The sequence below is a fragment of the Pongo abelii genome, chromosome 3 (genome assembly GCF_028885655.2).
Source record: "Pongo abelii isolate AG06213 chromosome 3, NHGRI_mPonAbe1-v2.0_pri, whole genome shotgun sequence".
Classification (NCBI taxonomy): Eukaryota; Metazoa; Chordata; class Mammalia; order Primates; family Hominidae; genus Pongo; species Pongo abelii.
The window spans coordinates 11,748,575-11,775,072 of NC_071988.2; the positions used below are offsets into that span (position 1 = coordinate 11,748,575).

General features: G+C 37.5%; 1 long non-coding RNA gene across 1 annotated transcript; it reads right to left on the minus strand.

Annotated features, from left to right (window-relative positions):
• Positions 1 to 2,574: 2,574 nt before the first annotated feature.
• Positions 2,575 to 14,287, minus strand: LOC129058916 (uncharacterized). The gene is made up of 4 exons (XR_008524356.2): positions 13,981 to 14,287; positions 13,239 to 13,394; positions 7,582 to 7,720; positions 2,575 to 7,443 (listed from the first exon to the last, which is right to left on the minus strand). It is a non-coding gene; the product is annotated as an uncharacterized LOC129058916 (long non-coding RNA).
• Positions 14,288 to 26,498: the final 12,211 nt, after the last annotated feature.

A 26,498-nucleotide genomic window follows, 5' to 3' on the forward strand; every position in this document is an offset into this window, starting at 1 on the left:
ATGAACAGTACTTTGTGAGAAGAGAGAAGACTTAAAATGTCATACACAATACCTGTGACCTACACCTACCTGATAATTACAGTCTTCCTTCAGTATCTTCCAAGGATTGTTTCCAGGGCAATCACTGATAATAAAACCCTTGGATGCTGAAGTATCTTATATAAAAAATCATGTAATCTTTGCATATAATCGACACACATCCTTGTGTGTACTTTATGTCATCTCTAGGTTACTTATAAAACCTAATACAATGTAAAAATGCTACGTAAATGGTTGCCATACTGTATTGGTTTTTTACTTGTATTACTTTTTGTTGTTCTATTGTTTTCTTTCTTCTCCATGTACCTTTGATCCGCTGTTGGTTAAATCTGCGAATCTGGACCCCGGGATACTGAGGGCTGCCTATAATGCGCAGGGATGGCACCTAGGAAGGCACACCATCATGAGATGGTGGTAGCACTCTCCAGGAGTTCGTGCTTACAGCACAGTCCACACAAGTCATTAGGCAAACCACCTGCTACCCAAGTTCAAAGCTATGCTTTCCAGATTTGAGCTGTGTGATTTTAGGGAAGTTTAAATAAAATAATAAACATAAAACATCCAGGGCCTGATATAAATTCAGCATGTAATAAATATTAGCTACTTTTTATTTTGTTTAATTTCAACTGATTTTTTTTTTTTTTTTTTGAGACAGAATCTCATTCTGTCACCCAGGCTGGAGTGCAGTGGGACAATCAGAGCTCACTGCAATGTCAATCTCCTGGGATCAAGAAATTTGTAGAGACAGGGTCTTGCTGTGTTACCCAGGCTGGTCTCAAACTCCTGGGCTTAAGCCATCCTCCCTCCTTACCCTCTGCAAGTGCTGGAATTATAGGAATGAATCACCCTGCCTGGCCCTCAATTGATTTTTTTTAAATCAGTGGTTTTATATTGTAGCTAAAAATTTTTGCTGAGGTACATTTCCCAATTTAAAAACCTAATTCTGCATCCAAATCCACTTTATGTTTGCATATGCCATGAAGATTTTTCTAATGGTCAGCACTCTTGATGTTAACCCAGCTTCTTATTTGCCATTTTGAAAACTGGGTCCCCCAAGGCTTCACAACTACAAATAGTTTGATTTTCAGCCCACACAGATCTTGGCAGCATAGTGTCCCTCTTGATTGCTCTGTCCTTGGAATATAAATGCAATTTTAGTGACTGCCATTTTTTGATGTCAAATAGTTTGGCAACAAGGCAGTGATTCCAGAATTTTCTACCACTTCATTTGAACCAAAAATAACAGCTCACTCCTTTTACTGTTATTATTGTATTAATTTTTTAAAGGAGTGAAAAATCAAAGGAGAGAACCTTGGATTTTTTTAATTAAATTTAATTTTTATATTATTATTATTATTATTATTATTATTTTGAGACAGAGTCTTGCACTGTCACCCGGGCTGGAGTGCAATGGTGGGATCTCAGCTCCCTGCAAGCCCCACCTCCCAGGTTCAAGCGATTCCCCCACCTCAGCCTCCTGAGTAGCTGGGATTACAGGTACCCACCACCATGCCTGGCTAATTTTTGCATTTTTAATAGAGACAGGGTTTCACTATGTTGGCCAGGCTGGTCTTGAACTCCTGACCTTGTGATTCACCTGCCTCAGCCTCCCAAAGTGCTGGGATTATAGGCATAAGCCACCGCTCCCGGCCTTTAATTTTATTTTTAATTGACAAATAATAATTGCATGCTTGCCATTAAAGAGCTATATCTAAAGGTCATTTTTAGCTTTTTAGTTGTTTGGTCCTACAGAAACTGAAAAAAAAAAGAAAGAAAATAAGTTTTCTGACCATAGGTCACTGCTACTTCCCCACCTGAGAACTAATCCTAATTTCCCTCTAGTTTCCTTCACAAGCCACATGCTAGACTTGGGAAAACTAGGCATCTATAACAGAAAAGATGTCATGCTGGAGAGAATATGGGCACGTCTTGCACATAGTAGATGACATATTTTTCACTTTGTGTGGGTAATATCTCTTTTGTAACTTTGTACTCATCTAGTATTAGATAATACATTGCTACTAATTTCAGTGAAGATGATTGGTCTTGCTTCTTTTGTTTTAAACAAACCCTCTAAAAAAGAGAAGTCAGCTCTCATTGTTTGGAGAGGCAAGGATGGATTGACTACTAAGAGCAGAGACGTATCAGTGAGGATTCAATTTGGCTGCATATAACAGTGTACTCAACACTCAGGCTGGGTGTGGTGGCTCACACCTGTGATCCCAGCCCTTTGAGAGGTCAAGGCATGTGGATCACTTGAGGTCAGGGGTTCAAGACCAGCAATGACCAACATGGTGAAACCCCATCTCTGCTAAAAATACAAAATTATCCAGGTGTGGTGGCGCACAACTGAAATCCCAGCTATTTGGGAGGCTGAGGCAGGGGAAGAGCTTGAACCTGGGATGCGGAGTTTGCAGTGAGCTGAGATCGTGCCATTGCACTCCAGCCTGGACAACAAGAGTGAGACTCCTTCTCAGGAAAAAAAAAAAAAAAAAAGAGAGTTCAGTTTTTCTCTTAGGTAAAATGAGTCCAGAAACAGGCAGATCAGGCTAGTATGATGGCAAGTCAAAGATATCTCAGAGACCCAGGCAACTTCTATCTGCCCCACTAATTTTAACAGGTGACTTTCATCCTCAGTATTGCTTCAGGGTCAAAAAAATGATTTTTGCAATTGCACCTATTATCTCTGCACTACAGATAGCAGGAAGGAGAGCATTCCTACTGAGCAGAGCTTACCTCCCAGCTAAATAAATCAGGTCTCTTTATTTAAAACTTACCAGAGGCTCTACCTAATAATTTCCCCTTAGGTCTCAATGGCCATTCTTATGAGCAAAGAAGGCTAAAAAATGTAGGGAGTTGATATACATAAATAATTTAGTTGTCTGCTTTGCTGCCTCATATGGAAGTATTTGTAAACAATATGGAAAACAAGACATTGAGAAGCCAATAGATCTTTATTCCTTTGGAAGCTTTTCTGATTTGAGTCCTCTTTTAAAGACATAAACTGATAAAATGCCGAGTACAGTAAATAAATATATGTATAAGCCAGTCTCATTCCCATTACAGACTCAATCTTGATGGGGTGGGGTTGGATGCAATGGTGAGGGAGTGACTATACTATGGACAGCTAGGAATTTCCTAGGTGAACCTGTTGGGAGGCTCTTTCTCTTGCCCTGCACCCATCTTGAAGTTTGTCTCAACAGGAGGCTTTATTGAAGTTTTCATGAGGAGATTGGGATGGAAATGGAGGCTGCATGGTTTAGCCGACTAGGCTTCCATAACAATGTATCATAGACTGGGTGACTTACACAACAGACATTTATTTCTCACAGTCCTGGAGCTTAGAGGTGCCAGCAAACTCAGCGTTTGATGAGGGTGCTTCCTGGATTGCAGCCAGCCACCTTCTTGATGTGTGGTCGCATGGTCTTTCCTCAGTGTTTGTGTGTAAAGCTGGAGAGAGATCTCTTCCTTCTTATTATTCTTATAAGGGTACTAACTCCATCATGGGGGTCCCACCCTCACGACCTAATCTGAATCTCATTACCTCCTATAGGTCCCATATATCAGTCAGTGTTCTCCAGAAAAACAGAATAAATAGTAAATAGATAGATAGATGGAGACATACATACATACATGCATACATGTTGTAATATTATAGGAAGTGGCTCAAATTATTATGGAGGTCAAAGAGTCCCACATCTGACCTCTTCAAGATGAAGAACCAGAAAAGCCAACAATATTATTCAGTGTGAGCCCAAAGGCCTGAGAATCAGGAGAGCTGGTATCTGATGGCGGGAGATGATGTCTCAGCTCAAACAGATGCAAATTTGCCCTTTGTTCATCTTTTTATTCTATTCAGACTTCAACAGGTTGGATCACGCCCACTTACTTTGGTAAGGGTGATCTTTTTTATTCAGTCCCCAGATTCAAATGCTAATTTTTTCCAGAAACACCCAGAAGTAATTCTTTAGTAGCTATTGGGCTATTCCTTAGCCCAGTCAAGTTGATGCATAAAATTAACTATCACATTTTGCCTCCAAATACTATCACATTGGGGCTTAGGACTTCAACATATGAATTTTGGAAGGACACAAGCATTTTACCTGTTAATAGAAATCAGATTTTTTTCAACACTTTTAAACTTTTATTTTAGGTTCAGGTGTACATGTGAAGGTTTGTTATTAATGTATAGGTAAACTTGTGTCACAAGGTTTTGTTATACAGATTATTTCATCATTCAGATATTAAGCCTGGTACCCAATAATTATTTTTCCTGCTCCTCTCCCTTCTCACACCTTCCACCCTAAAGTAGACTCCAGTGTCTGTTGTTCTTTTCTTTGTGTTCATGACTTCTCATCATTTGGCTCCTATTTACAAGTGAGAACATGTGTTATTTAGTTTTCTGTTCCTGTGTTAATTTGCTAAGGATGATGGCCTCCAATTCCACCCATGTCCCTGTGAAGGACATAACCTCATTCTTTTTTATGGCTGCGTAGTATTCCAAGGTGTACATGCATCACATTTTCTGTATTCAATCTGTTATTGATGGACATTTAGGTTGATTACATGTCTTTGCTATTGTGAACAGTGCTGCAATGAACATTTGCATGCATGTGTCTTTATGATAGAATGATTTATATTCCTCATGTTGCAAAGAAAAGAGAACACTTGTACACTGTTGGTAGAATTGTAAATTACTTGAACCATTGTGGAAAGCGGTATGGTGATTCTTCAAAGAGCTAAAAAAGGAACTACCATTTTACCCATAAAACCAGATTTTATATGGAAATTTTTTTCTGAATTCTTTCTCTTTATCTCCTCACCATTTTCTCCAAGTGTTCTATGCTCTTTCCAGAAAATCCTGTTTTCAGCTTCTCCAGCCACACTGGCTCTTCTTCCTCACACAATTCCAGTCTCCTGCAGAGCTCACTTGGCAATGCAGAAGTTAGTCAAAATTTCCCCAAATTGAAATTGCAGAGGAGGGTAGAGGAATTTGGGCCCACACTTTCTGATGCAACAGCATGGCCAGAGGTACCTGAGAGGACTTCTGAGAGACATGAGCCGTACAGCAGCTTACCAGAAAAATAATTTTTTTTAAAAGTCTCAACAGGAAGGCATGTTGAAAGAGACACAGGAGGTAGCAAAAATATGGCTCAAAAGGATCTTAGAGCAATTAGCATGTTAATTCTTTGGTGAAAAAAATAAACAGATATTGCCCCTCTTTCCTGTTCTCATAGAATTTCAGTCTAGGAGAATAAGCAGACAGTATGTGTGTAATTACACAAATATGCTCTAAGATCCATAAGGACATCACTTTGTCTATTTTTGCTTACCATTGTGTCCCCCAAACTGGGAACTGTGCCAAGCACACAGGAACTCAAGAACTATTTATAGAGTCAGAGAAGGGAGAGAGGGAGAAGGAATAAAGATGAAGCTTGATGATTACTAGGTCATATTTGAGAAGGGGCTCAGGAGGAAGATGAGATATTCACAGGAGCCTCTCATGGTAGATGACATCTGTTCAAACCACTGAGGGAAGAGCACAGCAGGATGATGGCAGAGACACGGGGGATGATGGCGAGAGGCTGGAGATGGGGCAGGAGCTGGACCACCTAGGCCTTCTAGGCTCGCTCAAGATTTTTCACTTGGCTGTTCAATACTATGAGTAATTGAGTCTTCCTCCTAACCCTCCATGTGCAATTTTTGAACTAAATTAACGGTTAAGTCTTTTTCAGTGTTAGCTTAATATCATCCAATCACTTAAGCAATCTTTCTGAGTCATTCCAGTTTGATTAGAATAAAAGTGCTCCCTATTCACAATAGCAAAGACATGGAATCAACCCAAATACCCATAAATGCTAGATAGACTGGGTAAAGAAAATGTGGCACATATACACCATGGAATACTATGCAGCCATAAAAAGGGATGAGATCATGTCCTTTGCAGAGACATGGACGGGTCTGGAAGCCATTATCCTCAGCAAACTAATGCAGGAGCAAAAAAACCAGACACTGCATGTTCTCACTTATAAGCGGGAGCTGAACAATGAGAACACATGGACATATGGTGGGGAACAGCACACACTGGGGCCTCTTGGTGGGTGGAGTCGGGGGAGGGAGAGTATTAGGAAAAATACCTAATGCAGGTTGGGCTTAATACCTGGGTGATGGGTTGATGGGTGCAGCAAACCACCATGGCACACGTTTACCTATGTAACAAACCTGCATATCCTGTACATGTACCCCAGAATTTAAAACAAAATAATTAAAAAAAAGAATAGAAGTGCTCCATCTCTCAGGTATTTTCCTCTTCTCCACATGTTTTTTCCCTGAAGGGTCCATGAGGGAGGAAGCCTACATGACATAATCAACTGCGTATATGGGGTGGGAGGTGAGGTATACCCCTGGACTCTGTTGGTTTTTTGGTACACAATGGTGGCCTGATTTCTGTGAAACTGTCCCTAACCTTCTCAGTCACCTAATCCTGCAGCCTCTTATGCTGCAGTCTGTAACCAGTAAATTTAGGGACCTATTATTTTTTTAGCGATGCTTTTTTGGAGACCCAGCCAAGATAGCCCTGGTAGACCAAGCTCCATCTAGAAGCCACTGGATATGACTCCAGAGCCTGAGCTTCTAACCATGTCCTTTGTCATGGAGTCAATTCTTTCTGACAGAGCAGCTCTGCAACAGGCCAAGCATTTCTCCACATACCAAACATCCTCCTGGCAACTGCAGCCAGCTTAGATTCTCTTTGGCCTGCCCGTGTTGTCAGCCTATGTGGGAATGTGTCCAGCTTGTGAGCTCTCAGCCTTGAGGAAGTTTTATCCTTGAATCCCAGAAGGAATGGAAAAGCAAGGTGGGCCACTATATTGCACTATTTCAGGGAAAGACACATTTATAAATTATAATTTAAATTATGCACTTTGTGTTGGGCCATATGGAGATTCTGAAGTAAGAGCCTCTGGACCTCCTTGCTATACTCAATGTATCTGCCACAGTTTACACTCTCTGAGCCTGGGGATGAGAAGTGAGTAGTCACGGGTCTAATCGCATCCCTCGGGGTCAAGTTTTCTTCTTGTTTCTTCTACGCACTCTTCCATGGAGTGACCCATCACCTCACAGGCAGATGGGGCATCCTCTGTAGCGTCCTCCCTGGCTCCATTGTTAATACATGTTGAGAGGGAAAACAACGCGTATCTCTTGTGCTCTGTGTCACATCTTTTTCTACCTACCCTTTTACTCTAGACGTTGTTTCAGCAATCAGTTGCAGACAGGTGTGACCTGATTATGCCTTGCTTCTGCCACACTGTGTAAGTCTTGCCCCCAGGACTTCTAAGCCTCTGTAGCTTGAGAACCCCCAGAAATGCACTCAAGCATTCTGAAGCATGCTCTACCCTGGAAGTGCTGGAGAAAAAAGTTCCTACCCTTAGGGAAATTCATAATCAAAGGGGTTTAGGCATGAGTCTAATCAGGGGGTCTCCAGTGGGATTGAGTCTCAGCACCCACCGCCCATCAGATTGTGTGATCAATCTGAAAACATACCTTTAAATTGGCTTTTCTTTCCCTTTCGCATATGCAGTCACACACTCCCTCTCTGGGGTCTCTTCCCAAAATAAACCCCCAACACCACATTCTTCTTGCCTTGGGTTCTTTTTGGAGGAACCTAGGCTAAGATGGAGACCTAGAAGAACAAAAAAATCCATTTTCATGAAAATAACCTGACTTAAAACTACATAATTTAATTTTATTTCAAAAATTAGAGTATTATCTCAGTGTTTCTCCTAGCGTTTCTTTTACAATCAATACAAACTCCATGAAAGGTGGCATGGGCATGTAGACAAGAGCATGGACACAAAATCCAGGCAGCCTCTTCCAATCCTGGCTCCTTAAATGCTGTGGCCTTGAACAACTTATTTAATTTCTCAAAGCTTCAGTTTCTTCATATATATATATAATACATATACATATTATATATATGTATATATTATATATATTATATGTACGTATATAATATATATTATATACGTATATATTATGTATTATATATGTATATAATATATATTAAAGATACGTATATAATATATATTATATATACATATATAATATATATTAAAGATATGTATATAATATATATTATATATACATATATAATATATATTATATATATTATATATACGTATATTATATATTATATATACGTATATAATATATATTATATATACGTAAATATATTATGTATATATACCAAATATATATGTATATTATATATAATATATGTGTATATATAATATATACTTTATTTCAATGAATCTTAAAACTTATCTTTTAACTGAGGCCCAGAAAATGAAAGCAAACTGCTCAAGGTCCCACAAGATCTCAGATCTCCTGTCCCCCAATCTAGTCCATAATTTTTCCCCAGACTGTCAGACATCAAAGAGAAGAGACGAATTTTTTGTTCGATTTGTGCCCCACTAAAGATTCTCCCAAAGAACATTCTGAAGTGAAAATTCTAGGGTAAGAAAGGCAATGTGATGGTCGTCTTCTCTCTTTCTTTCAAGACTAGATATAAAATTATTTCTTTCTTAGCAGTCTGTAGTTTTAAATAGAGTTTACAAGGTGTTTTTTGATATCCATCATCTCATTTTATCAACAAATAAACTCTGAAAAGAACATGGAATAAAAGTTTCTAGCTCCACTTAGTAGATTAATTCACTCATACTCTAATTTATATATTCATTCACTTGTTTTTTAACTCATTTTCTGTTGATTATTGCCTCATATTGTGATGAGCAATGAGAATATACAGATGAGAAAGCTATAGCCCAATCCTAAACATCTTCACAGTCTAGTGGAAAAAAATGAGCATGCAAACAGAAAAAAAATGCAGTACTAGTTCTATGATCAAAGCAGCTATGGACTGTCTTGAGGATACAAAGAATGAGATAATCCTACATGGGGATAGGGTGAACAGGGAAAGGAATGATGCTCGCTCCGGCTTCAGCGATGAGAGCTTTTCGCTAGATAGCTAACAGACGCAGGGCATTCTTGACCAAGAGAACAGAACACACAAAGCCATAAAGAGATGGAAAACCTATTACTCAGAAACCAAAAGTCCTAGGATATGTCTGAATCATAGCATGCAACGCAAAGTAGGATATGAAAAAGGTGGAGGAGAAGGGAGGTTGAAGAGGTGAAGAACAAATTATAGTGGTTAATCTGTAACTGGTCAAAAGGAGATTCTAATGTGTATTACACAGGAAGATGCCACAACCTGATGTTCGTTTTACCAAGTTCACTCCAGTAGTATCAGGAAAAGTGGACTTGTGAGATAGAGGTTAGTGGCAATAGGGCCAGTTAAGAAGCTGTTGCTGTCATTCAAGAGAGATGATGAAGGCGTAACTTAAGGCAGAGCAAGGAGATAGGAAGAATACAGATGTTAGATATTTTAAAGAAGTGGAGTTGTTGGATCACCATCACTGACCGCATGTGAAAGATGATAAAAGGAATCATTCAGAGTAACTCCCACATTTATTTCATAGATTACTGAGTGGATGATGTTGCCATTGTTCCATATTGAGATGTTAAGAAGAAAACAGTAAGGAACAAAAGACAGTAAAGTATGGACATATTGACCTTGAGTTATATAGAGAAATATGCACTTACTATTTGACTAGTTAGTCTACAGTTTAGTACAGTTAAGGATTGTGGTTAGAAGCCTGAATTGGTGGTTCATTACCAAATAGATGGTCATTGAAGACATTGAATAAGATGACATTGCTTAAGAAAGGTTTGCAGAGTAAAAAGTGAAGAGAACTGAGCTCAGAACTCTACCATCTGAATGAATAAAGGTGGATAAAAGGAATAGAACCCATGAAAAGTTTAAGGTGAAATATGCCTAGAATTAGGTGGAGCAAAAAATTAAATTTATCTGTGAAGGAAAGGAGAAGGGTGTTTCTTAACCTACACAGGGACTTAAGAGTCCCAGAAGGGCATTGCTGCTGCTGTGTTATGGGAGACTCAAGCACTTACATTGGCTATAGAGAAGAAGCCATTTTTCCAATTCCAAGGGAAATGTTAAGCCAGGTTCTGGTTTTACATCCCAGGAAATATTAGAAGAATGAAAAGTTGAGTTGAAACAAAGGAATGGAGAGGGCTTCATATTTGTATTAGTTTCCCGTGGTTGCCATAAGTTGGATTGCTTAAAACAACAGAAAATTATTCTCTCATAGTTCTAGAGACTGGGTGTCTGGATCAAGGAGTAGGCAGGGCCACTCTGCTTCTGAAGTCTTCAGAGAATTCTTCCTTGCCTCCTCTGGCTTCTGGTTGTTGCTGGAAATCCTCGACCTTCCTTGACTTGTAGCTGCATCTCTACAATGCCTACCTCCATCTTCACAGGCCTGCCTTCCCGCTATGTACACTTCTGTGTCTCCAAATCTCCCTCTTCTTTAAGGACAGCAGTCATTGAATTAAGGGCCTATTCTAATTCAATTTCACCTCATCTCATGTTGGTTACCTCTGCAAAGACTTCATTTCCAAGTAAAATTGCATTCTTAGATGCTAGGTGTTAGGATTTCAACATCTTTTTTGGAAAGACCTACAACAGCAGCACACACAATGGATGCATATGTATAGTTACTATTGCACGGATTAAGGCAGGAAATAAGAGGGTCCATGACTCACAGCCTATATAACCTCAGCAAACTGAAATATATGGTTGTCTAATGAGAGACTGAGGGAAGATGCAGACATACAAATTCCAATACACCATGAAAAGTATTTAGGTTGGTGCAAAAGTAATTGCGGTCTCTGCCATAAAAGTAATGGCAAAAGCTGCAATTACTTTTGCACCAACGTAATACTTTAGTAACAGCCTGATCATGGCATGCTGTGGGAGCACAGGGGAGGGATTGAATAACTCAGCATAGACCAGGAGATGAAAAGGCTTCTCTAAATTCAATGATGGCTGTCCTTAAATAAGAGAGTAAAAACCAACTTTAATCTAAAAAGGCAGTTAAGACTCTATGCCCCACCGAAAGTGTGTATGATTGGAGAATATTCCAGGCAGACAGAGCAATGTGGGCAAAGGCATAGGGTGTAGAAAGGCCAGAGAAGTTCATCAATTGCCCACAATGCCACAACCAGCTGTGATAGGACTCTGTACTGTTTACTCCAAATTCCATCTTTCTCTCCCTCTGACACCCTGGAGAAAGAAACACTGATGTTGAATCCTTGGCCCAAAGTGTTTATTTTTTGATAGGGTATCTCCTTACCTGTTGTCCCATTATCAATCCCCAAAGGCCTTGAGCTTTACTGAAATGCCTAAGGTGGAAGTAATGATTAATGTATCCCAGGCCAAGAAGCTGCAGGAGCAGGGATTCCTGGCTCCTCACAGAGATGCCATTGTTCCTCTCTGAGACGGTGTCCCTCCCTCTCACACCCCGACCACGGCTTCCCCAAGCAGAGTGTTTATGTGTTGAGTGCAACACTCCGTGGACTTCAGGGTCTAATGGGGTGTGAGAGGGGGCCTGGGGTTTTTCATCTTGTTTTCAGCTGTACAAACACCCCACACTTTCCCCTTCCACTCAGCGTTTAAGCTCAGGCCTGTTAAGATACCAGAGCTGCAAGGTGTTGGCAGGGACTCCACAAGTCGAAAGAGGGAGACCCAGCGCCTTCCACCCTAACACCAAAGACATTTACAGTGTTTATTTTCTCAGCCTTCACCTAAGCTCTCAGGTAAACATTTCACTGTTTGATATTTTGGAACTTCTCTATAGCTTTGTTAAAAGGGAGGAAGATGGGAACTATGTTGTCCAAAGCAAGTGGAACCTGCTTCTCCAAAATGCAATGAGAGCAAATGAATTAAGAGATTTTCTCTCCCACTTATTATGGATTTACTTTTCCTTTCTTTCTTTTTTGTTAACCTGGTAACATTGACTTAAGACCTCTTCCTAACAAGTGTAACCTTTTAGAATTCTTTGGGACTGACTGATTAGGAAGCAGAAATAGATTCAAAGGAAAAGAGAGGCAGGAAAAAGAAACCAGCAAATGCTGAGCTCCCCTTATGCATCACTGGCTGTGATGCAAACTTGTATTATTTCACTTAATTCTCACAATGACATGCAAGGTGAGTGCCATTTTCTTCTTACTACAGAATAGAAAATCAAAGAAGATAACCTAAGGTTTCAGTCAAGGTCTTTCTAGCTCCAAAGCCCATCATGCCTTTTCTCTCTCTCCACCATGCTGATTTGTCATCAACCTTACAAAAAAAAAATTATAGAAAGAGAAAGAGTTGTGTATATCATCATGAAATAGCCATTATTTTGATCAAACACTTGCTATTTGCTATTCAGATATAAGTGATTGCATGATTTAGCAAAAATAGCCAATAATCAGTATCATAAGAAATGGCTTCAAGTCCTAGCTTGGCCACTTAATATTGAAATTAATTATGGAATAAGCTATATTTACGGAGGTCAATCAAAAATCAATGTTATGTTTTTTCATCACTATATTGTCAATTCATCTTTTGAGCTTTCTTCCATCCTCTGGCATGAAATCATAGGCAGATTCCAAACCATTTAAGTTATACTCAGGTATTATAGCAATCAGCTATTGCTAAAATAATGCTACATTATTTTACCACTTCACACCCAGTAGCTAATAGTAATAATTATTCATTACTCTTAAGAACCTGTGGATTAGATGGAAGTTCACTGATATAGGCTGTTCTCGGTTTCAAGATGTAGTTTGTGTCCAAGTTTACTTAAGGTGACTCTCATTTTCTTTGGACAAGTGACTACTCAGGTAAGTTTCTCATGATGATTGAAGGCAGACATACAGGTGAGGACAATGAAAACACAAGATCTCTCTTACCAACTAGGCTTGGAACTAGCCCTCAGATACTTCTGCTCACATTCCATTGGCCCAAATAAGTTACAGAGCTGAACTCAAAGGGTTGTGTGGGGACAGACCCACAGGTGACCTCAGTGATTCCTGCTTTCTGGTATTTACTCCTTTGTGTGAATAATCCCCTCCCCTTGAGTGTGAGCAAACACTCACAATAGACCAATAGACCAATAAAAAGGTACAAACAAGGACCTATGACTTGTTTTTAGCCAACGGAATATGGCATAGGTGAGGGATGCCACTTCCGTGATTACACTACATTATATAGAACTTCGTTGTGCTGGTAAACTTACCCTTGAGATTCTATCTCTAGACAACTTAGAAGCAGCGAGCAGCCAACTTGGGAGGCCCATATTGCAAGGAAATGAGGATGAATTCCATCTGGCAGTCAGCAAGAAGCTAGGGCCATCAGCCCTTCAATTGCAAGAAGATGAATTCTGCCAACAATTCTGCCCAAGGGAAGGACACAACTTAGAAATTTTCCAAACATTGGATGTACAGACATTCTCAATGGAGCCCTCTCTCTTTGCTGTGCTGTTATGAAGCATATCCTTCCAGTTTCTCCTTTAGAGTCCTATTTTGTTTTTCTTTAGGGCTGATTAAGATTCCAGTCTCTTTGTCACTCAAAGCATATGTTGATGGCCTTTGCAGCAACATGGATGGAACTGGAGGCCATTACCCTAAGTGAATTAACACAGGAATAGAAAACCAAATACTGCATGTTCTCACTTAAAATGGGAGCTAAACACTGAGTACACATGGACACAAAGAAGGGAACAGTAGACACTGGGGCCTATGAGGCTGGAGGGTGGGGGGAGGGGGAGGATCCAAAAACTACCTATCAATTATTATGCTGATTATTTGGATGAGAAAATTATCTGTACATCAAACCCCACAACATGCAATTTACCCATGTAACAAACTTACACATGTACTTGTTGAATCTAAAATAAAAGTTGGAAAAAGAAAGACACGTATTGAGTTCCAAATGGTTTTCCGAAAACTCCCTTCATTTACATTGCAGCCTGGACTTACAAGTGGGGGAATACACCTCTCCTTTGCTCTTTGGAAAACATCACACTCCCAAAATAGTGTTCTCTCCAGAAGTTCTCATTACCAAGCTGTCTCTTAACGAGCTATTCACCTTCCTTTACACAACCTGGAGATAAGCGAAGGGATAATGTAAGCAAGACCAGTTCAGCAACACCATCTTTTCAAGTTCTGCTCAGATAATTTTTCATATGATTTTTGTAAGGAAAAGACTATTACAAAATAAAATCTGGCAACATTAACCAGCATTTTAAGCCCCTATCACATGCCCTATCCAGCACTCCTGAGATCAACTAGCTTTCTTTTGTGTTTTCTTTAATAACATTATCAATATATTATATTAAGATGTATTAGTAATCTACTACTATTTCTACATAAATAAAAATTAACAAGCAAAATGGGAAACAGTCAGCTTTATTAAATGTTTTAAACTTCTAAATGCACTGCTTACCTTTAGTGTTAGAAATTTGTAGCAGGAATGTATGAAAAGACTGGTAGTGAATATATTATTCCACTGGTAAAAGTAACTTGAATTTCAGTGTTAGTAAGACTGGCACATATAGGAGTTCTTTACAGAGAATAGGAACAATTCAACATTGCTGAAAACAACAACTGCCTGAGCTCAAGGGAAGTGCTCTCTCTTTGATCAACCCAAAAGGAAGATATCATTCATTACCATCTATAAACCAGTACCTGAGGTACACAGCATACTCAATAAGCCACCTCTTATTCATAGGTCATTCTGATACCCTCTTATTCATAGGTATTATCTTCAGTTCATGCACTAAACACAATCCATCACTGATCAGATCAGCAAATGCAGTCTCTCTCAGCACAAACAACAAGAGACAAACCACTCTAAACCAAAAATACCATAATACCAGGACAGAAACTGGATGGTAAGTTTGTTGGATGCACCAAGTCCTTAAATCTTGTTTTATGATTTTTAGAGAGCTCTGTAATGGCTTCCTAGGTGTGATGGAAAGAGTGCATTTTACTTACTTTTAGATCTTCCACAAAACAATATAATTTTTAGAAGGAGCTGCCTCAGAAGTTCATCCAGAACAACTGTTTCATTAATCCACTCAAAATTAGCTCATATTTTGGACATTATAGTCTGAATTATTTACAAATAAAATGACTGCCAACCATATACTTTATTTGATACATTGATAAATACAGAAATGAAAAATAAGATGTTTGGTAAATTATTTTTGAAACCACATGTTCCCAAAATACATATTTTCACTCTCTAATAAATAAATTAGGACTGGCCGAGTGCACTGTGTACAATTTGTCTCTTAATTTTGAACTCATGTGAATGTCCAAGAAAACTCAATCTCTATGCTTCAGAATTCTTTGCACTTTATTCTTACGCACATTTTGTTAGTATAGTTTTATGTCCAAAATGTTTCCTCCCATTAGAAAAAAAAACCTTTTTCTTGGGATCAAAAAAATCATACTTGGAGCTCAATCTGTTAAATTCCCCAGGGGCAAGTGTTCCAAGCATATTATAAACTTGGCACAATGCATCATTATCTCTGTTAACCAACACATCAAGCTGTGTTCAAGGATGATTTAAAGGGATATAAAATAAGACTTTTTTAAAAAGTGTACGGGTAGATAAAGATAAAATAAAATTCCCTTAGAAAATGTACACTTAATTTGCTATAAACAAAAAGGAATGTTTTATATATATGTATAATATAGTCTTAAATGACTGTCTGTGTATACATTCAATTGCTTGAATATCTAAAAGTAATGTTTTCTTTCAGATACTCAAAGAAATGTCTATTTTTAGCCATCAACTGCTCCTCTAGAACATTCAAATTGGCACTTTGGAGGGATGACTATAGATAATCCAGCTACACAAATTGCTAGGGCTGCAGAGTTGAACATTGCTGACATCAAGGAGAAAGGCAATGTGTGCCTGAGTCCATCAAAATAGGCTTCAGGTCTTAGCAGGAAGTCTTCTATAATGAAGTACTACCTTCCTAATATCTGTTCCACACAAGCTGATTAAGCCCCATTACTCATCATACATTCAGGGATAAGCAAGCCTAAGCCATTTTGGGATGATGAGAAGAAGGTCTAGCTGAGGGCTTGTGAGAGATAAGCTTTCTGGCTTTTGTGAATTTAAGCCAGGTTTACTGCCCCCTACAAATCATGAATAAGGAAACTTAGCACCCTGGGCAACTGACAGGCATATTGCATTTATGAGGAAACCTACCTTAGGATGAACATGATGTTGACCTTGATGACATTAACTGTTGGATCCGCCAAACTGAAAGTTCATGCCACCTCTGGATTCTGTCTCACTTGCACAAATATGTTTCTATAATGTTCAGGTTCATTACAGTTTAAATTTCCATTAATTGCTGCCTAAAGCATCCCAATAGATATACTTTATTTTCCTTTCATGACATTCCTACATCAAACCACAGAATGGGAAAGGCTGCCAAGATTTCAGCCAAGATTGTGTCTAAGTTTAGTTTCTGCCACTACTACAATATTTACTATGGTCTTCATTTAAACACCTTATATAAGTCTAACACATTGAATCAATTAAATTAAGCTTTACTATCTATTAGGAGCTACTGAGCAGGCAATTGAATGAACTGGTGTTATTTTTACATAATGATTTCATCTACTTATTAATGTAGAACATAGATAGCTACAGAGTCCGTTAGACCAATGTTACTGAAATGCTACTGTCAGACACGTGGGTGCATTTGTAGATAGACAGCATAACATAGATAAATGATGGTCTACCCGAGGAGACAGGCAGATACAGTCTTATTGAAACACACTAACACATGATATCATAGAAGTATGTGCAAAAAAATGAAAGGATCCAAGAAAAAAGTTGTTTTATATTCATGGCTTTGTTTCTTTTCTCTTCCTGCATAAAAAATATTAAACTCTCAACATGGGCAACATGGAAAAACCCTGTCTCTACAAAAAAATACAAAAGTTAGCTGGGTATGGTAATGTGTGCCTGTAGTCCCTGCTACTGGGGAGGCTGAGGTGGGAGGATTACTTGAGCCTGGGAGGCAGAGGTTGCAGTGAGATGAGAAGGCACCACTGCACTCCTGCAACAGAGTGAGATCCTGTCTCAAAAAGAAAAAAATAATTAAACTTTTTCTCTAAAAGTAATATTTCTCTGTATGTGTTTGAATATAGAGGTGAAGGGAAAAGCTGACCCAGAAAACAAAGTATTAAACATTTGTATTGATTTTCTTGTGGAAGGGTGTATATAGAGGGGTGACACAGGGGTGGGTAATGAGGAAACTGGAATGTGCTACAGACATTTTATTTTAACAAAGAGGCAAGACAAAGAGTAAGAAATCCAGGATTCTTGTCCAGCACGAGCAGGCAACTTCCATCACTGAGTCTCAGTTTTATCATGTAAAGCAATCACTGCCCTGCCATATCCCATTTTACAATTGTTGGGAGGAGCACACAAGTACATATCCTTATTTTACACAGATGCACACACACGTATGTGCATGTATGTGTCTATATCTATATATCTTTATATCTATATCTACGTCAATGCTTCAAAAAGTGAGACAATAATCTTCACAAGCTTGGGGGGTTGAAGAAGTGCAGCTAGTCTAATCCACGTGAAAATAAATATCAGCTCTGAGCCACTTCATTATAAATGGTAATCAGCATATTTGAAGAAGTGTATCTGAGAAGGCAAAACAACCAGCAGACTTATTTTCAGAGCATGTGTGAGGCATGGGATGAAGTCCTATTGGGTATGCGTACTGAAAAGTAAACTGAATCACACCTAAGGATTATTTTGGCAATCGCTTTCTATAACAAAAGTGAAAATCACAGATACAAAATTTTATGTTTTAGTTTTCTTAGTTTTTTTCCCTCTCTTTTATTTTAACAACTTTACTGAGATATAATTTACATACCATAGAATTCACCCATATAAAGTGTACAATTCAGAGCCTTTAAGTATATATACAAAGTTTCACAATATTCACCAAAATCTAATTTTAGAACATTTTTATTATCCCCAAAAGAACCTTATACCTTTCAGCAGCCATTCCCCAGACACATTCGACTCCCCCCTGTCCGGCTCAGGGCAAATATCAATCTATTTTATATCTTATGGGTTTGTCTAATCTGGACATTTACATGAATAAAACTATACAATGTGTGATGTTTTGTGACTGGCTTCTTTCAGTTAGAATAATGTTCTCAAACTTCATCCATGTTGTAGTGTGCATCAATACTTCTCTCCTTTTTATGACCAAGTAATAATATTCCACTCCAAGGATAAACCACATTATGTTTATATATTTATGCATTTCAGTTGTTTCTACTTTTTGGCTACTGTGAATCATGAAACTATGAACATTTAGATACAAGGTTTGTGTGGACATATGTGTTCATTTCTCTTGGTTTTATACTTAGGAATGAGTTTGTTGAATCATATGGTAACTTTTTAAGAAACTGCTTAATGTTTTCCAAAAAAGTTGCACCATTTTACATTCTTACAAACAAAGCATGACTTTTGCTTTAATCTAATGTTACAAGTTAAATAATAAAGTTTAATTTTTCTTATTTCATAGTGAAAATAAATTTATTAACTGCCTTTCAATTTCTCCATGAGATATGCCTGTTGGTGTTAAAATAAAACATCATATTTGTTATTTTCAATTTTTTTGTATTGTGTGTTTATTTACCCACCTAATCCAGATTTCTTTTTTAAGATGATGTTTCTTTTTTAAATGTTGAATATTTTGTGTTTAAACATATTGGTCATTAGCCAAAGTGACTTATAAAATTTTTACTTTTTGAATATTTTGAGAATTTTCTTTTCTTTTCTTTTCTTTTTGAGACAGAGTCTTGCTCTGTCACCGGGCTGGAGTGCAGGCACAATCTCGGCTCACTGCAACCTCTACCTCCTGGGTTCAAGCAATACCCCTGCCTCAGACTCGTAAGTAGCTGGGACTACAGGCATACACCACCACGCCCAGCTAATTTTTATGTATTTTAGTAGAGATGGAGTTTCACCATGTTGGCCAGGCTGGTCTCGATCTCCTGACCTCATGATCTGCCTGCCATGGCCCCCTAAAGTGCTGGGATTACAGGTGTGAGCCACCACGTCTAGCCTTTGAGGTCAATTTTTATAAATAATCCAATCTGTGTATAGTTGTAAAGTGAATATAATCATTTTTAATTAGCCACAGAAGTTCTTAGAACATTATTAGTTCAATGTCATTAATTATATGGGATTTCCCCATTGTTTATATTTAGTATCTATCTCATAAGTTTATTGGGAAGATTCAAGGACCTAACTCACATATAGCTTGGGGGGTAGGAGACGGAAGACTAGCACATAGAAATAGTTCAGTATAACTGGCTGTTTTTATTCAATCATATCAAAGTAAAAATCTCCTTTTACAATTCTGTTTCTGTCAGTTTCTTGTAACGTCTCTAATATTATTTACTCATATATTCAGATTTTGTACTATTCAATTTATGCTTACTGGTGTCACAACTTTATAATTAAATATCTTTCATCATAATTTAAAGCTTTTTATTAATACTTTTAATTTAATTCTAATTTATCTGACTCTAATATTGGCACCTTTACTTTCCTACATTTAAGCTTGAGTGAAAAAAAAATCTCGTTTATTCTTTTTTAGGTTCTTTTTTCTCTGAATCATTTTGATCACATGTATTTCTCTAAACAAATATCATTTTATTTTATTTTTAATCCATTCTGGAAATTAATACCCACTGGCAGGAAAGTTTGAGTCCGTGATGTTCATTAGGATGATTTTTATTTGTGCTCCCTGATGTCATTCTATGCTCTGCTGTTCTATACTTCCCAGATTGTATAGAGCACTCTTGACAAAAGTAACTCCAGCTTAGAAAAATACTTCATTTTAGATATCATAGGGCACTTTGCCAACAAGGACAAAATGTTTTGCTTGATAAACAAATAAAAAAATAATAATAAAGACTACATCCAACCAGATAAGGACATAAAACAGGCACACTGTTCCTCTATGAGTCCTCACCTGAGGATTCTGTGATCATAAAGGGGTAGGGCTTCAGCAGCTCAGGACAGCTTTCTTCACTGAGACACTGACTTGTTATCACTTGTGATTTTAAGCACCCAGCATCTGCCATGGAAGGCTCTGCCCACATCAAGGACAATTTATTTTCCTTTGCGTATTATATGAGTCCATTTGCATCACTATAAAGGAATACTCGAGGCTGAGTAATTTATGAAGAAAAAGAGGTTTTGTTTGGCTCATGGTCCTGCAGGCTGTCCAGGAAGCAAGGTGTCAGCATCTGCTTCTGGTGAGGGCTTCAGAGAGCTTGCAATCATGGTGGAAGGTGAGGGGGGAGCAAGAGAGGGAGTGAGAGACGGGGGAGGTGCCACACCCTTTTAAACAACTATATCTTGCATTAACTCAGGGAATAACTCACTCATTGCCATGAGGAAGGCACCAAACCATTCATGAGGGATCTGCTCCCATAATCCAAATACCTCCTACCAGGCCCCACTTCTGACAATGGGGATTACATTTCAACATAAGATATGGGGGAGACAAATATCCAAGAACCATATCAGGTATAAACTCAGCAATGGAACTGAGTGTGTTGAATGATAGTTCTCCTTTAAGTTCTTTGAGAAATCACCAAACTGCTTTCCACAGTGACTGAGCTAATTTACATTTCCACCAACAGTGTATAAGCTTTCCCTTTTCTCTACAGCCTTGCCAGCATTTGTTGTTTTTTGACCATATAGTAATAGCCATTCTGACTGGTATGAGATACTATCTATCTCATTATGGTTTTAATTTGTATTGATCTAATGATTACTAATGTTGGGTATTTGTTTCTATGCTTGTTTGCCATGTGTATGTCTTCTTTGGGGAAGTGTCTGTTCATGTCCTTTGCCCACTTTTTAATGGGATTATTTGTTTTTTATGCTTGTTAATTTGTGTAAGTTTCTTATAGATGCTGGATATCAGTCCTTTGTTCGATGTATACTTTGCAAATATTTTCTCCCATTCTATTGGTTGTTTGTTTACTCTGTTGATAGTTTCTCTTGCTCTACAGAAGTTCTTTAGTTCAATTAGGTCCCACTTGTCCATTTTTGTTTTTGCTACAATTGCTTTTGAGGAAAGAATAATAAACACTTACTATATTTTTCAGGAACTATGTACTCATTGGCTCCATCCCTATTTCTCAGACTGAGAATTCTTGCAAGGACTTGTCTTGTTTCTTCTGTCATCCATGAGGGGTATGGTACCTGACATATAGCCAGTGTATAGCAATCGAGTTTTGAAGGAATGAATAAGTGAATGAGTTTTATAGACTCCCAGAGCTAGTAGTGACTCCATTTGACTGAAAAGAAAATCAAAGCTCTGAGATGTGTAGAGGCTTGCCAGCAAATTATAGTTACTTAGTGGTAGGAGCAAGTCAAGAGTTCAGGTCCCCTGCCATCCAACCCCACATAATCTGCTCAATCTTACCATATGTTTGAAATTTTAGAAGTGAAAGCTTTTACTTTTTTCTTCTACTTTTTGTAAGTAGTGCTAAATGATTAAGAAAAAGAGAGGGGAATATAATTTAAACTGCCTGTGATGAAAATAAATTAGTAGGAGGCATCCTGAAAGTCCAGGAACTAATATCCATCCACAGCAGCAGGCATATGTTTTTCCTGGCATACTTTCACTCTGAAGGTAAGCAAACACATAAGTTGGTATTTCATTACTTTAAGCATTTTTATTAAGGTGTTTTTTATATGTCAGTGGTGTAGGAAGAGAGAAAGATTAAAAAGAAATTTCTTGTTACAACATGTTTTGAAACGTTCTATATTTCTACAACATAGTTTATTTTTGGTTCTTTTTCTCAGCATGCAATCTTGACAATTTGGAGATAGAAAAATCTTTAACAGACAAGACCAATTTGACAAAAATTCTTAGGTACTTAGAATATCTGACACAGGCTGCCTAAATTTGAATACTAGAGCTTCACTTCTTTATAGCTCTGTAATGTTGGAAAGTAAAAAAGCATTTGGTGTCCATATTTTCTCATCTGAAAATGTACTGTTAAATTAAAAATATCTCTAACACCTACTTCATCAGCATGTCAAAATACTCAAAAATGTTACACAAGATAATATATGTAAATCATCTGGCACATTGCCTGACACATTTTAAATACTCTTATCATTTAGCTATTGTTGTAACAAACTGCCTTAAGACTCAGTGTGTTAAAACAATAGAAATCTAAAAAGTTCTGAGCTCATAGAAGTACAAAGTAAAATAATTGTTAACAAGGGTTGGGGTAGTTTGGAGGAGGGCAGGGTTCAGGAGATGCTGATTAAAGAATACAAAATTACAGTTACATAGAAGGAATAAGTTCAAGAGATCTATTGTACAACATGGTAACTATAGTTAACAATATATTGTATTATTGAAGAATGTGAAGAATGAATGTAGAGTGTTCTCATCACAAAAATAATAACTATGTGAGATAATGCATATGTTAATTAGCTAGATTTAGCTATTACATAATGTCTGCACACTTCAAAACATTATGTTGTACATGGCAAATACATACAATGTTACCTGTCAATGAAAGAAAAAGAAAGAAAAAAGAAAGAAAGAAAGAAAGAAAGAAAGAAAGAAAGAAAGAAAGAAAGAAAGAAAGAAAAAGAAAGAAAGAAAGAAATTTTTTTTCTTGTAAGTTTGTTTAAGTTATTTGTAGATTCTGGATATTAGTCCTTTGTCAGATGGATAGATTGCAAAAATTTTCTCCCATTCTGTAGGTTGCCTGTTCACTCTGATGATGTTTCTTTTGCTGTGCAAAAGCTCTTTAGTTTAATTAAATCCCATCTGTCAATTTTGGCTTTTGTTGCCATTGCTTTTGGTGTTTTAGTCATTAAGTCTTTGCCCATATCTATGTCCTGAATGGTATTGCCTAGGTTTTCTTCTAGAATTTTTATGGTTTTAGGTCCTTCTTTAATCCATCTTGAGTTAATTTTTGTATCAGGCGTAAGGAAGGGGTCCAGTTTCAGTTTTCTGCATATGGCTAGCCAGTTTTCCCAACACCATTTATTAAATAAGGAATCCTTTCCCCATGGCCAGACTGGCCAGACTCATGCATGCATCTGAAAGTTAGATTGCGGCCTTCTCTAGATTGGTATTGGCTGCGGCAACTTAACTAAGACAACTCTGCTCACATGTCGTTCATCCTCCTCCCAGTAATTGTGAGCCATCTCAGGCATGTTCTTCGCAAGGAAATGGCAGAAGCACAAGAGCAAGCAAACATTTTAAGCTTCATATGCAAACATTTTGAACAATTTTGCTTGCTTGAATTTTGTAAACATCTTACTTGGCCAAAGTAAATCTCATGTCAAGACTAAGGGTAGAAATATACTCCTCCAATCCATTTTCCTTGGTATAAATATATTACAAAACTAAGAGCAAAGAACACAGATACAGGGAAAGGTGATAGGTTGGGGCCAATAACACATCCTACAACAAACACTCAATTGTACAATACTAAGTAATATTAACTCTATCATTTACTTCCTAAATCTTTGTACACAAAATACCTTACATCTTCCCAAGCAATTGAATGGCACAGAGTACTAGTTCAAACTGTTTCTAATATAAGTAGACTGAGTCTTGGTGAGCAGTAAAGTTTGTATATTTACAGACATCACCCAGCAGCTATTCTATTCTGAACCTGTCAGAAATGGGTAATACAATGACACATCCCATTATCTCATTTCCAGATGTATTTCATTCACCTTATTGTCCTTTCAAATGTAACACTTGGAATCTGTTGATCCTATCTTGAAAACATTTATTCTCTTTTTCTAGTTTTCAGCTGCAGAATTACCATTCATGGCTTTATATAGGTTCTGCTTCTCTGCAGAGATCTTCTCTTCATTTATTAAAGTTATTCTTTTCTTTAATTCTTTGAGCATATTTTTTACTTCTTTTTATCCACTTAGTAGAAAGAAGTTGATTTAATCAAAGACATTAGCTCAACTGGCTCTTCACCTGAAGAAAATTCAAATTGGTTTCCAATTTATATCATACTCTAGAATTCAATTCTAAATGGATTAAAAAGTTAAGATTTAAAAAGAACAATAAAAATTATAATAAATAACTTGTGAAACTGAAAATACAATCCAGGATTTGAGAAAAACTTTCCTAATTAAAACAGAAACTCCAAAATCTATAAAAAGAAAGTGACATGGTGGACTATATAATATATAGATTACAAATACATTCGACAGACAATGTGTTATGATCTATATATATAATGACCTTAGGGCCAGGCACAGTAATCCCACTACAAGGAGGATTGCTTGAGGCCAAGAGTTCGAGACCATGCTGAGCAATATATTGAGATTCCATCTCTACAGTTTTTTTTTTAAACTTAGCCAGGTATGGTGGTGTATGCCTGTAGTCCCAGCTACTTGGGAGGTTGATGTGGAATAACTGTTTGAACCCAAGAATTTGAGGTTACAGTGAGCAATGATCATGCCACACTGTACTCCAGCTTGAGCAACAGAGCAATACTCTAAAACAAAAACAAAATAAAAACACCGATATCTTGCAAGCTTGACAGAATCATAAAGAAAAGATAACAAAACAAAAATCCCAGAATGAAAATTGACAAAAATATATGAGTAGGTACTATTAAATTGCAAATACTAATGACCAGAAATATATAAAAAGATGCTCAAATTTACTAATAGAAAAATGTGTTGCTACTATATAAGATACTACTTTAGATCTCACTTTAATATTATGCTATGTTTTATTTTCTATTGTATTTTAGATTAAGGGAGTAGCTGTGCAGGTTGGTTACATGGATATACTGCATGATGCTGAGGTTTGGGATTCTGATGATTCTGTTGCTCAATTAGCAAACATAGTACCCAATAGGTATTTTCAATCCTTGTTCCCCTTCTTCACTCTTCCCTTTTGGAATTCTGAGAGTCTATTATTCCACCTTTGTGTCCATTGTGTACTCAATGTTTAGCTCTCACTTATGAGTGAGAACATGCAGTATTTGATTTTCTGTTCCTGCTTTAATTCATTTAGGATAATGGCCTCCAAATGCATCCATGTTGCTGCAAGGGACTTGATTTCTTTCTTTTTCATGGCTGTGTACTATTCTATGGTGTATATCTTATCACATTTTCTTTATCCAATCCACCCTTGATGAGCACCTGGGTCAAATCTATGTCTTTGTCATTATGAACAGTGCTGCAATAAACATACAAGTGCAAGTGTATTTTCGGTGGAATGATTTATTTATTTTCCTTTGAGTGTAGTAATGGGATTGCTGAGACAAATGGTAATTCTAGTTTTAGTTCTTTGAGAAACCTTCAAACTGCTTTCCATAGGGGCTAAACTAATTTGCATTCTCACCAACAGTATATAAGCACCCCCTTTTCTCTACAAACTTGCCACCATATTATTAACTTTTTAATTATAACCCTTCTGACTAGTGTGAGATGGTATGTCATTGTGGTTTTGATTTGCATCTCTGATGATTAGCGATGCTGAGCATTTCCTAGGTTTTCTTCTAGGATTTTTATCCTTGAGGTCTTAAATTTAAGTCTGATCCATCTTGGGTTAATTTTTATACAGAGTGAGAGATAGGGTCCAGTTTTCATATTATCTGGAAGCCTTTGGAATCTGATGATGCAATAAGCACAGAGGGGCTGTGTCCCTGGTTAGTTTATAGAATTTGGGGATGGATCTGTTTTTCCAGTTTCATTTTTCCACCCCCATCTGATAGAGACCACACATCTCATTGTAAAATATACTGTTGGCAAATCCCTCATGTTATATTATCACACAGCTCAATCCCTGTTCCCCATTTCCAACCACAGCCAATCAAACTGGTCTCCTGCTAACCAAGTTTCCATTCTTGGTAGAGAAGGGAAACGGGGAGAATGGAAGACCAGGGATCTTTTCCTGTCCCTAATGATCCATTTAGGCACCTCATTTGCTCTGTACACTGCCATTATTATTATTTATCAGCCACTTATATGTCTTCTTTTGAGAAGTGTCTATTCATGACCTCTGCCCACTTTTTAATGGAGTTATTTGTTTTTTTTCTTGTGGATTTTTTTATGTTATTTATTGATTCTGGATACTAGTCCTTTGTTAGATGCATAGTTTACAAATAATTTCTCCCATTCTGTAGGTTGTCTGATTACTTTTACTCTGTTGATAGTTTCTTGTGCAAAAGCTCTTTAGTTTAATTAGGTCACAATTGTCAATTTTTGGTTTTGTCGCATTTGCTTTTCATGACTTAGTCATCAATTATTTGTTTAGGCCAAAGGCTAGAAGAGCATTTCCTCGGTTTTCTTCTAGGATTTCTATCCTTGAGGTCTTACATGTAAGTCGTTGATCCATCTTGAGTTAATTTTTGTACAGAGTGAGAGATGATGGTCCAGTTTTATTTTTCTGCATACGGTT